The sequence below is a fragment of the Peromyscus maniculatus genome, chromosome 21 (assembly GCF_049852395.1).
Source record: "Peromyscus maniculatus bairdii isolate BWxNUB_F1_BW_parent chromosome 21, HU_Pman_BW_mat_3.1, whole genome shotgun sequence".
Lineage (NCBI taxonomy): Eukaryota > Metazoa > Chordata > Mammalia > Rodentia > Cricetidae > Peromyscus > Peromyscus maniculatus.
In genome coordinates, this window is record NC_134872.1 from 65,826,205 (window position 1) to 65,840,164 (window position 13,960).

The 13,960-nt window shown below is 36.9% G+C and overlaps 1 long non-coding RNA gene across 2 annotated transcripts in view; it reads right to left on the minus strand.

Moving 5' to 3' along the window:
- LOC143269847 (uncharacterized) overlaps nucleotides 1–13,960 on the minus strand; it is a 50,830-nt gene that overhangs the window by 64 nt on the left and 36,806 nt on the right. For both annotated transcript variants that reach the window (XR_013046616.1, XR_013046617.1), the window contains exon 3: nucleotides 1–587. This exon is cut by the window's left edge and continues 64 nt beyond it. This is a non-coding gene — a long non-coding RNA (uncharacterized LOC143269847). The remainder of the gene's footprint in view (nucleotides 588–13,960) is intronic.

A 13,960-nucleotide genomic window follows, 5' to 3' on the forward strand; every position in this document is an offset into this window, starting at 1 on the left:
GTGTCAGTGAAATAAGTGGAGAGAATACTAGGGGTGTTGAAGTTTATAGAAGAGTGCAGGTAGAAAATGGTGAAATGTTTAAAGGTTCTTTTTGGAAATCCCCTAGTTTATAAACTAATTAAAAGCATAAGTATATGAAAATAATTTGATGTATTGTGGGTGTAGTCTGCATGGATGGATAATGCTGTTCTCAGAATCCATGGGTTATCCAATGGAAGCCCAAGAGCAAAATGTGAGACTCCTCCAGAAATTCTTTGTGAGAAAGGTATCAAAGGCTGCAAAAACTACAGTTTTTGGGCGTTGCTATTTGTTGCTCAGAACTTTATAGTAAGACTCTATTTGCATCTCCTTGGTTGAAGAAGACAGAGAAACTATCTTGGGACTGAACTGGAAGCTTCTTCCTTGCTGATTATCCTTTATAATGTGGTAGGTTGTTAAGTAACTTAAGAAGAGTCCTTAACCAGATTAGTAAATACCCTGTCATCATAAAGCCTTGATTCAGTTAACGATGCAAGCAGTTGCAGAGATCCATGGCCGGGCACCAGGCTGAGTTCCAGGAATCCAATCGATGAGAGAGTGGAGGGATTCTATAAGCAAGAGACATTGAGATTACGATGGGGAAATGTACAGAGATGACCAGCCAAAGGAGTGGAAACTCATAAATTGTGGACCAATAGCTGTGGAGTCCCCATGGGACTGGACTAAACCTCTGGATATGCGAGATAGTTGTTTAGCTTGAACTGTTTGGGGGGCCCCCAGGCAGGGGTTCAGGATCTGTCCCTGGTGCATGAGCAGGATTTTTGGAGTCTATTGACTAAGATTTGACATCTTACGCAGTCTTGGTGCAGGGGGTAGGGGCTTGGATCTGCCTCAACTGAATTTACCAGACTCTGCTGACTCCCCATGGGAGACCTTGATTTGGAGGAGGTGGGAATGGGTGGTGGGTTGGAGGGTAAGGCTGGGGGGCAGGAAAAGAGAGGAGGGGGGAATCTGTGGTTGGTATGTAAAATGAATAGAAAATTTCTTACTAATAAAAAAAAGAAGAGTCAATAATGGTCTTTTCCAGGTTTAGATCTTTAATGCTACATAGGTGTCTCCTGGTACAATAGTTGCATGATTGTTAAAGGTTAATTAACAGTTTATTTTATTTATTTATTTTCTTGTATGTATGATCTGCTCTATAGGGGGAATTTCATACCTTATAATTAGGATCTGGTCAAAGGCCTATGGGCTAGGGAGAGCATAAGCACCACAGATAAACCTACTACTTTTTGTTTTGTTAAATAGATATGATATCAAGCTGAACCTTAATTTGATTTTGTTTATATACATATAATAGGGAAGTCAGCTTGATCAAAGAAGTGTCACTTTGCAGCTGTATTGAATGTTTAAATTAAACAATATATCCATTTCCTCACCAATGATGCTCTGGGAAAATTATGGATCAAGGAACAGAAAGGAAGTAAGAGACAAAGGATGGAAGGGAGGGAGAAAACACTGTCGTACGCACGTGGTTTGTGCGTGTCATTCATGAACTTGCAATCATTTCAGTTAACTTACACAGAACCTGCACAAGACAGATTCAGTAAATCCTTTGTTACAAAGTCAAAGCCCTCTCTGGGGAGCCAGCAGAAAGTCAAGTGCTGCTGGAGAAGAGAAAGATACTGTGTTTAGTGATGTAGCCACGGGTAAGTTTCTCATGCTCTCATGGACACCTTCACATTCATCTCTAAATAAATGGTTCTGATTAAATCCAGAGCATCACAGAGCAAAATCCAAAACAAGGCACCATGAAAGTAATATATAAACTTGGTGGGAGGAGTAGGAGGTATGTTTGATAGGGAAAGAAAGAGAATGAAACAAGAAAAATGTATGTTATGTGTGAAATATCAAAGAATTGATTAAAACACTGCACATTCTCCAAAAATGCAAAATACTAATTTCAAGGTGTACATATGAAAAAATACTGATTTACTATGTTTACTCATGTGTCTCATACCAAAGTTATCTCATTTTATATAGGGAATATTCCATTTCTGAAAAAACACTCTAACCTAAGATATTTTTGTGTCTAGCATTTTGGATACAATATACATCTTATATACATGAATATCACACACCAGACAAAATAGTACTGTGCTTCTTAGAGGAGACTATGAAGAACTTCAGAGCCTCAAATTACTTTTAATTTAAGGTAGTTAGAAAACAACTCCAGGGAAATATTTTAAAAGATTTGTTATACTTTGTAACTAAGGTGTGTGTGTGTGTGTGTGTGTGTGTGTGTGTGTGTGTGTGTGTGTGTATCCATAGGAATATGCAAATGCAGGTGAATACTCATAGAGCCCAGAGACACTGGAGCCCTGAAGCCTCTGGAGCTATATTATAGATGGTTGCAAGCTACCAAATGTAGCTACTGGGACCTGAGTTTGGGTCTTTTGGAATAACATAATGCACTTTTAGCCTTTGAACCATATCTCTATGCCCCAAAGCATTCTCAATAGTGAGTGTAGAGAACTAAATTTCATAGGGACATGAAAAAATTACAATTAAGATTGGAGAAAGGAGGGGTTGTATGACCGAGAGATATTGAGACTAGGATTGGAAAAAGCACAGGGACAAATAGCCAAACTAGTGGAAACGCATGAACTGTGAACCAATGGCTGAGGAGCCCCCGTGAAGCTGGCTGGACCAGGCCCTCTGGATAAGTGAGACAGTTGATTAGCTTGAACTGTTTGGGAGGCCCCCAGGCAGTGGGAACAGAACCTGTCCTTGGTGCATGAACCAGCTTTTTGGAAACTAGGGCCTATGCTGAGACACTTTGCTTAGCCTTGGGGCAGGGAGGAGGGGATTGGATCTGCCTCAACTGAATGTCCCAAGATGGGCTGACTCCCCAGGGGAAACCTTGCCTTGGAGGAGGTGGGATTGAGGGTTGGATGGGGGGGGCGAGGGGGGGAGGAGGGAGGACAGGCGAATCTTTGGCTGATATGTAAAACAACTAGAAAATTTCTTATATAAAAGTTTTAAAAAGTTAAATAAATGAACATTAAAAAGAAGATTTTCCAAATGAAATCACTGTAGCTTTTAATTCATGATGGTAGAAAGTATGCAATAAGGTTTTAAAATAAGAAATCTTAGGCACAAATATTTATTGCAAAGACTACATTAATTTCTTTATATGTTTTTATCAATAAATACATTTCATATAACTTCTTTTTATGTTAGTATGCAATATAACATTATGGGAGAAAACATGTTTGTCGATCACATGTCAAACAGGTGAGTTTATGGTTGCCTTAGAAATCTTGCATAGGTTATTAATATACACTACTGAAGCACTTAGTTGGAGAGTTGTGAGAATGGACATTCTAGGCAGCTATGATTACTGCTACCATTGTTTGATTACCCAGGATTTTAACATTTAGAAGTTTATGATATGTATACTATACTAATAATTTTGTGCTTACATTTCCAAAAATATGTATTCAATGTCACTTCTTCAATTCCACACTACAGCACTAGGTATTTTGCAAGGTAATGCAACAGAACCCGAAGACACACACAGTATTTTGTGCACTTAAAATGTTCCTAATATATTGTGAAATGTTGTCCAATGTTCTTTAAGGATCAGTAAAGAGTAAATTTCCCCCAAGCAGACTTACTCCAAAGAATGATTATAGTACTCAATAGCTCTGAGACCAGGATTAAGTAAAAGCTCTCAGGGTTTATACAGGAGGAAAGTAAATAGAAGTATAATATTTGGGAAAATGGATTAATAGAGTAAAAGAACAAATAATGCAACTTGATGGGATGGAGGTTGGAACTATCCTCTCACAAGCTCCCAGCTGTGTGTAAATCCATGGAAGCCCTGTTTCACCTGCTCTTCATCTTTTTTTTCTTTACTTTTGTTCTTGTATTCTTTTGTGCATTTTATCCATTATTTTAAAAAATGAAACACATAGTACAGGTAATAACAAAGTTACATATTGATACTTCGTGACACGTAAATAATATTAGATAAGTTAAATGCTTCATGAATTTACAAAACATTAAAGTGAAAAATTTGAAGTTAAATAATTGATGGATTAGAAATGATGAATGCCATGAGAAGTGGTAATAATGAACCAATGTTATTAAAATATGGTGAATTTTAGATCAGAAACAAGAATATGAATGTTGCAGGAGGAAGCAGCAATTTGATGAGTATTTAAACTATTAATAATCTGCTGAAGAACAATTAGCAGTAGATAGATGTTGGGGAGATGAGAGGAGCTTATCCTTAGGACTGTGGTCAACTGGAGGTTCCCTCTGCAACCCACCCTCCCCTGCCAAGTGGATTACCACACTTTGTGTGCTCATGTTTGCCACTAACTGGAGACAGTGATTAAAATTCAATAAAGGAAGACAGGGAAAGAGTTAAACAAAAAATAAAGATGATTTCTGAAGAGAGTTAATGTCCCCGTGAAGAAACGAGGTTAGGAGAATGAAAGAGGAAAGAAAATGAAGCCACAGAAATGTGTGCAGTATGGCAGAGGAAGGGCCTGCAGATAGAGCTTCATCACATTTCACAGGGTGCATGGTCTAAAGCCAATTCCTACTCAGAACTGGATTGCAACTCTCTATCTGCTCTAAGCCAGCAATCATTTTCTACCATTTTTGTTAGTTTGTTTGTCTTTTGTCAAATTAAAAGCCATTCCAAATCATGATGAGAATATTTTAATAGTTACTAGAAACTGAAATGCATTTCAATCTTGAGTTCCATAAGAAGGATGGCTCCTCTACTAAGTAGTCATATGTATTGGATAGTTTGAATAACTGACAACTTTGGATGTGTGTGTGTGTGTGTGTGTGTGTGTGTGTGTGTGTGTGTGTGTGTGTGTGTGTGTGTGTGTATGTATGATTTTGTAGGCATTAAAAATAAATTTTTCATTATTCGTAGTACAGTTTGATGTTGTCATTCCTGTGTGGCCACTTTACAATCTACATTTGCATCGAAGGACAAAACACATCAGTGTCTTTTCAATAATTGATTGAATGCTTCTCTCAGGATAGGTTCTGTTGTGCTGTGGTACACAAAGGCAAATCTCAGAAGGTTAACAACACAGACATTTAGTTCTAGCTCACAGAAAATTGGTTGCAATTTTGCAGGGAGCCATTAGGAAACGTCTCCCCCCACCCTACCACTTAATTGCTCAGAAACCCCGGCTGCTTGAATTTATTGAAGCTCCAATTGTTACGATTGTGGGAAAGCAGAGGATGGGTATAAACAAGAATATTTTTTTCCTTTTATTATTATGTTTTTGCTAATTCTTTGAGACTTCCACACTTCTAGTATTTTGATATTAATTCCACATCTCCTCATAACTCCTCCCTGACCCACTTCACCCCTCGATTTCCTGCTCTCTTTCTTTTCCCTTTTTAAATATTTATTTCAGTTTTTGTGTGTGTGTGTATGTGTGTGTGTGTGTGTGTGTGTGTGTGTGTGTGTGTGTGTGTTTAGACAATACTTACCCATTAAGAGAATCTTCACTCCAAATCCTCTCAGATATCCATCTTTGCTCTCTTTCAAATTTATGGCCTCCTTTTCACTAATTGTTACGTGTGTGTGTGTGTGTGTGTGTGTGTGTGTGTGTGTGTGTGTGTATACATACACATCCCTAAATACAGCCTGTTTAGTTTGCATAATGTTACTTATGTGTGTGTTTTCATGGCTGACAACTGTGTATTTGGTAACCAATTGGTGTGTTTTTCCCTGGGGAACACTGTTTCTCCTTTTCTCAGCATTTCTTAGTTACTTACAGTTCTTTGTGTAGGGTCAAGGCTTCCTGAGTCTTTCCCTGGTCCACGTTAGCACGTCCATTAGTGTCTTCCATGTCCATCTTGTTCTTAGGAAGTCATATTTGTGTGACTTTATTTGTGTAGCTTCTTTTTAACTGACCGACCCATGGACTCCATTTATGCCACCCATATATTTCTGGGAGTGGGCCCATGCACTGGAGTGTGGTCCACCAACCTGGAGCAACAACGTTAAAGAAATCTGAGCCTCCCTCACAGGATACTAAGTGCCCATATCAGCTAAGGATAGAGGCAAGTAAGACTACAATTGTGACTGGCTCTTTTTAACCTTGTGCAAGCAAACAGAGCCACAGTGAATTTGTGGATGCAACAGTTGTTCCTGCCATAACTAAAAGACACAATTTCTCTCCTATCCCATTTTTTAAAACTCGATTTAATAAATACCTCTGCCTTTTCCCTTGATAGCACTGTCTCTGAGTATGCCCTGCCACCATATATGTTATTATTAAAATGTGCTCATTAACATATATGGAGGCCAGTATTCTCCATGACTTCCGTGATATAATCCAAATGATGATTGAATTTAATAATTCAAATTATTTATTTCCAAGGTTCTCCCATGGGTACTGGTAGTCATATTAGCTAATCCCTGAGACTTTCAAAACAAACAAACATCAATTGGGATTAAAGCTTAAAATTACATTAAATTTCCCATCAGTGTCTACAAGCCCATAAAAAATGTTTCACAACGTGCTGCTAGGAAGCATGTTCCCTTTCTGGCAGACTCTAATTTACTTGTTTGTTGTGTCTTCCTTCCTTAACATATGACAGGGTTTATTTTTGTACTTAATTATCTAAATGTAGGTTGGATAATGTATATGGTTAAATGGAAATTGCTCATATATACATACACATATTATGATCAATCTGAAATTGACAAGCACTCTGCAGCTGAACCGTATCTCTCAGCCTTTTTGTATGCATTTTATCATGAAAATGATTTTATTATGTCATTTTTATTTTCTTAAGGACTTTTGATAGCTTAGGTTCAAAAAGTAGTTTGAAATAATTTGGTACAAGAAATATAATGCAAAAAATGTTCATCATTAGAATCATGTTTTTATTATTTTTTTTATAAAAATCAATGTGCATGCTCAATCTAATATTTATCATTCTGGTTTCCCATTGTATTTTAAAAGTGTCTCCCTTTTCTGAGTCAAGTATTTGGACTCTTAATAGACTGCTGGGAGACATAATTTAATAATAAACTGTTTCTCTTTTATATTTTTTTTCTATACTTAATTTCAGTTTACATATTCCCTGCAGGATTTATTGGTTTTTTAATTAAATCCTCATTATTGTGGTACATGTACTAACCAGAACTACAATGAGCGATGCAACCATGTGAAACTTGAACATATTGATGGCCACTAATCCTTCTGTGCTCTGTCCCTCCACTATGGTTCAATATGGCCCTTGTCTTTCCTTTGCCTGAGAGTTCCCTCAACAAGCTCAAGGCACATGTATCCTAATTGTTCCTCCATGGAAGATTTGCAGTTCTGTTTGATATCTTATTATTGTTAATTTTATATTTATCACCCATCAAAAGACACTTCCTTGAAAAAGGATACAGATTAATTAAGAGTTACGTTAATATATTTTTAGTGATATTATCTATTCAAGTGCTAATGGATAATTATGGCAATGTTCATTATAAAATATAAATGTAAAGTATCTTTGACTTAATGCAAGCTATTAAATCACATAAATGTCTGAGTGCTCTCTAGGGAATTTTAAAATTAAACTCCTCAAAATAACTGGTGGGAAAAATCTTAGTGCCTTTTTGCCTCTTTAAAAAAAGAGATTCATACATTTTCTTTTTATTATATTATATGTATAGATATATACAAGTTTTGCTTGAGTGTGTGTCTAGGTACTGCAATGTGGCTGGTACATCTGAGAGATGTCTATGTCAGATGCCCAAACACTGAAGACACAGGTGGCTGTGAGCTACCATGTGGATGCTGGATATCAATGCTGAGAGCTCTAAAATAGTAGCATGACTCTTAAACTCTGCACCATCTCTCCAACCTTATATTTGCAAACTTTCTCTTTTAAGAGTTTAAACATAGTCATTCATCATCTAAAGTGAATAAAAGAAGCCACAAATAATCACAAGTGTTTGGAATTCCACAAGTGTTTTTTTTTTTTCTTTTCTTCACCTACTTTTTTTTTTTTTAGAAAGATAAAATCATGATCAAATACCTTAAGTAGTTTTCAAAGACCTTAAGTAGTTTTCACAGATACTATCATTAGTCAAACAAGACTAATTTTGGTCAAAGTTTTTATTTTGTTTTTAAATATATTCTTTTGAGACTGGGGAGATGGTTTAGTGGAAGGAGTACTTACAACACATAAATGTGCATCAGGACTTGAGCCTGAATACCCAGCATCCATATGAATGTTACACATGTACACATATGCTTATAACCCAAACACTGGGGTATAGAAGGTCAAACCTTACTAGAAGAGAAGAACAAAACCACAACAAGCAGGGATAAATGGTAGCTGCTGAGAAGGTAAAACAAGGCAGGAGGGGTATGTATTGTGGCTCCCTCCTGAAGAGGTGTGTAATGAAACTCCTACCCGAAGAGGTGTGTAATGAAGCTCCTACCTGAAGAGGTGTGTAGTGTAGCTCCTACCTGAAGAGGTGTGTAGTGTAGCTCCTACCTGGAGAGGTATGTAGTGTAGCTCCTACCTGAAGAGGTGTGTAGTGTAGCCCCTACCTGAAGAGGTGTGTAGTGTAGCCCCTACCTGAAGAGGTATGTAGTGTAGCTCCTACCTGAAGAGGTGTGTAGTGTAGCTCCTACTTGGAGAGGTGTGAAGTGTGGCTCCTACCTGAACAGGAGCTTGTCAGAAGAGACTTCATGGATTTGTCATTTAGAGAAGTAAAAAAGAAGTTAGTATTGCTGAGCTCCTGGACTCCAGTCAAAGTGAGGGAGGAGGGATTATATAAGCAAGGGGGATCAGGATCAAGATGGGGAAACCCATAGAGACAGCTGACCCAAGCTAGTGGGAGCTCATGGACTCTGGATTGATAGCTGGGGAACCCTGCCCTCTGAATGTGGATGACATTTGTGTGGCTTGGTCAGTTTGTGGGGTCCCTGGCAGTGGGATGAAGATTGATTCCTAGTTCATGACTTGACTTTTTTGAGCCTGTTCCGTATGGCGGGATACCTTACTCAGCCTTGAAGCGAGTGGTGGGGGTGGTAGAGGTGAGGGGGTGGATTGGGGGAGCGGGCAGAGGGGCAGGGATGGGGGTGGGGTTGCCTCAACTTGATATGCCAGACTTTGTTGAGTCCCCATGGGAGGCTTTACCCACTCTGTGGAGGGGACAGGGAGAGGGAAGAAGATTTGGAGGAATGGTAGGAGGGGAGGGAGGGGGAACTGTGATTGGTATGTAAAATGAAAAAAAACTTAAATAAAAAACAAAAACAAAAAAAGAAAGAAGTTGGAAGGAAAATAGAAAATTATAAAAGACTCACACAAGCAAGGCCTTGAGACATGAGTAGATAATACTACATCTGGAACGATAGAAATAAAAAGAATACTAGGAGAGAATTTAAAGACATGGGCATCTCTGCAGATCACCTAAGCAGAATACCCTGGACTTTGAAATGGGGAATACTCAAAGATGCTCTAATTAGTTTTTCAAATGTCTCTCTTCAGGGAAATACAAAGCCGATAAAAGTAGACTTGGACATTGACTGAGGCGTACCTTCCTAACAGCGGGGTCCATACATGCTGAGAACTGTTATTTAAATGCAGCAAGCTTTAACGTATTATCTCATGGTGACAGGACAAGAGATAGGGTAAAAGATCTTCTATATAGCCAGTTCAACACATCAAAACTGGCAGTTAAAAACCAAAGCATCTTGGAGCTTTACTGCACAATATAATAAATAAAACCTGGGTGAGGGAAGAGCTGCACTGATATTCTTTATTCTGAACTTTTTTTTTTTCAAGACAGGGTTACTCTGTGTAACTTTGTGCCTTTCCTGGAACTCACTTGGCTTGGTAGCCCAGGCTGGCCTCGAACTCACAGAGATCCGCCTGCCTCTGCCTCCTCAGTGCTGGGATTAAAGGCGTGCGCCACCACAGCCCGGCTATTCTGAACTTTTTCACTTGTAAAAGAATGATAACACTACTGGCTGTTAACAATTAACTATAGTAATGGTTTACTTAATTTTGTGGTGGCTTTGGCTTATGGTATTCACAAACACCTGACTGTTGATTATGTATTCAATGAAAAGGATGTCAAATTATAATATATACTTAAACAGCATTAACCCTATGGAAGCTTTATATGAATAATCCAGTCATCATTCTTTATTAAGAAAGCTAATAAGCAAATTACATTTTCAAATTTACTCTCAATTATTGACAAGTTTATAAGAGCTACCTTTATGCACCCCCATGGATTTGTTTTAAGAAGTTGAAATTATTATTGAAATACAATGTTCTTAAATGTGTAATAGTGTTAAAATTTTAATATCTGTTGTGATTAGATCAATGGCAATAATGTTAGGAGAAATTATCAAAATTACATGACCTATTTATGTAAATCTGAGTCTGGTATTTGAGAATAAAATCCCAGCTCTTCTCTATGTACCATGTAGATGAGAGAGAGGCCCTCCCTAATCACACTCATTTAATATTTCTATCAAAATAGAAGTTTTCTCACTGAGATTAATAAAATTACCAAATAGACCTGCATCACTCACAGAGTCTAGTGATGCACACAATATTGTGTCTCTTACATTAATAGCTCACAAAAGCTAACTTTGTTCCTTGCTTTCACTAGTCACTAATGCCTTGGTTTAGTAAAAACCAACATGGAATTGGATAGTTAAATGTACCAGAGATTTGACAAGTATTTGAGCATAATCAATAAAAAATAGTTTTTAAAAGTTATTTGAAATGATTTTAACTTTTTAAATAGGGTTCATTAGCTCATAAAGAAATGTCAAAAAATATTCACTGGAACCAGCATTCATGCACACATTATTTATACCACCTGAATTTTTAAAACTAATTCAATATTTTAAGACTAGTAGGAATCTCAAGAGCCCAAGAACTTGGTTATAAAAACAGAGAGTAGCAGATTCCAGTATAACTTCTTCACATAGACAGTTTCCCTCTTTGAGAAAGGAAGAGGCCATTCAAGGCTAACTTTCTTCTTTATTCTTTTTCCTCTGTGTGCTCTATTGCTCTGAGAGACACAAACAACCAAAAGCAACTTGAGGAGGGAAACATTTTCTTGGCTTCAAGATCCCAGTAACAACCCATCATTGAGGGAAGCCACAGTAGAAACTAATTCTTTTTGTTTGGTTGGTGTTTTGTTTTTTTGAGACAGAGTTTCTCTGTATAGCTTTGGCTGACCTGAAACTAGCTCTGTAGACCAGGATGGCCTTGAACTCCAAAAGTATACATCTCTATGTCAGGCCTTTAAGAATTCTTTTTTAAAAAAAGAGAGAAAAAACTACTTTTTTGAAAGTATTCATCTTTTCAATTTCCAAAGTTATAGGCATTTGAGCTATTGACAAATCAAATCAATTTTAATAAACATATGTTCCAAATGTACAACCATTACTGAAGTGATTTTATGATCCTCCATTTCTGCATTAAAAAGTTTGTGTATCTCTAAAGAGACAATCAAGCAAATGAAGGGGAAGCCCATACCATAGGAAATAATCTTTACCAGCCATGTATCTGAGAGTAGGTTAATATGCAGAATAACAAATAATTTAAAAAAAAGATCAAAGAAACAATGACCTAGTTTGGAAATAGTATAGGACTCCAAAAAGAGTTCTCAATAGAAAAAAAAAATAGCTAAAAAGAACCTTGACAAGTGTTCATCATCCTTAGCAATTTGGAAATGCAAATTAAAACAACTTTGAATTTTCATCTCAACCAAGTTGAAACTGCTAAGATCATCAAAACAAGTGACAACAAATGCTGAAGAGGTTGTGGAAAAAGAGAAACACCTATCCGTTGCTGGGATTGCAAGCTGGTGCTGTGTAACGAGTATTTCTCTGTCCTGCCAGACAATTCCCAAACAATGACCCAGAAACCTATTATTAATTATGAAAGTTTGGCCTTTAGCATAGGCTTGTCTCAACTAGCTCTTATATCTTAAATTAACCTATATATTTTAATCTGTGTTCTCACATGTCATATTACTGCTTTTCCATCTTGCACCTCTTGCATTCTCTTTGTGTCTGGCAGCTCTGCCTTTCTTCTTCCCAGAGTGCTCTCTGCCTCTGGAAGTCCTACTTAACCTCTTCTGGCCTAGGTATTGGCCATTCAGCTCTTTATTAAACCAGTCAGGAGGTGCCTTGGCAAAGACACATCTTTACAATGTAAACAATGCAACTGTGAATCCTCTCTGGAAATCAGTGTGGAGAATTTCAAAAAGCTAGCCCAGCATAATTACTTACTATACTACATTCTAAATCTTGTCCTTATACCCTCAGAAAAGAGTAGTTACCATCCTTCATCAAAGAAGTCTCTCTTTATAGGAAATGGAGACCATCTTATAAAACTATAACTGGCACAATATAAGGATCAATTGACTGTGGGAGTCCAGCCCCAAGAGACACATATACATCAAAGCTCCTCTATATTTGACTAAGAAAACATTCTAGAAGAGGGAATGGAAGAAATGTAAGGGCCAGAACAACCAGAATTCTATGGTTTCACAATCTTTCCTAGAAGTGGCTGGATAAACAAGACCAGAACTATAGGAATGTCAGTGAACAAGTTAATTTGGAAGAGAGGAATATCATAGGATTCTACCTCTAGACAAAGACCACAGGAAACTCAAAAGAAAAAGGATCATTCTGAGTCCTTGCTCAGAAAAGTGCAATTCATTTCCCTTTTCTTTTTTTCTTTTTCTTTTTAGGTGCTGTCTGGGGACTAGGCTTGCTTTTTCTGATTCTTTGATTTGTCTATATATTTGTCTTTCTATTTTATGCCATGTAGGTGACTGCTGCCATGTAATTGACCTCCATGCCCGTTTAACTCCTTTTCTCCTCTTCATGGGAGCTCTTCAGATTTATGTCTTGCGTGCTCTGAATATTTGCTTTTAAACTATAATAAAGGTTTGCAGAGCTAAAAATAAGACAATAAAGCAAAACCACTCCAAAACTTCAAATATCCAAAGATAAGCACTGTGCAATAAATAAGCAAATGAGAATGTGTAGACAGTTAAACCACGTGAATCTTACTACAAATTAAACACATACTTACACCCCAAATTAAGCACATACTTACATCTGTATGTATGTATGTATGTATTTAAATTCTTCTTTAGAATATAGCACAGACATCTCCTTTATTTATTTTTACTCAATGAAATGTATATTGTAAGTCTGAATTCAGTTATGGTTATCTGTTTGTAGACCATTTGAGTCTTTAGAAAATACTTTAAAATGTAGCATAAGGCTTGGCACATTTCTTGTACACTGGAGTTTTAATACCATTAAGTATCCATGGTAGACAATGAATATCCATTAATTTTCAATGCTTCAGCAGTACCTAGACACCTGTAACTAGTTCAGTAAATGTAAATTTACTTATCATATATTTATTAAATTGTATTTTTGGGAGTATTGGTTTATTAGGAATACACATATGGATACATATATGTGGAATAATAATTTATGAAAAAAGGACACAAATTTGAATGAGACCAAGAAGGGATGATACATGAGAGGATACTGAAGAAACAGAATGTGGAGTCATGTAATTATATTATAATCTCATAAAAATAAAAGAAAAAATAATTCAGCATAAGCTGTCTTCAGTGTTTTTTATCTTAGCCATTCTGACGGGTGTAAGATGTTATCTCAGAGGACAGGGGAATTTGTGGCTGATATGTAAAAATTAAATGAATTATAAAATAAAATTTAAAAACAATCTTAGTATTAGCTAGTAGTAACAACTGGGGTATTGGCCAAGCATATGTAATTCATATTATGTCTCTGAGTGATTATTTGAGAGCGGCTCCAGGACAGGAAAACCCTGTCCTACACAGACCCAGACATGCATATAATTAACAGCAAAATAAATTAACAAAACAAAAGGGAGTCTAAAGACAGTTGAG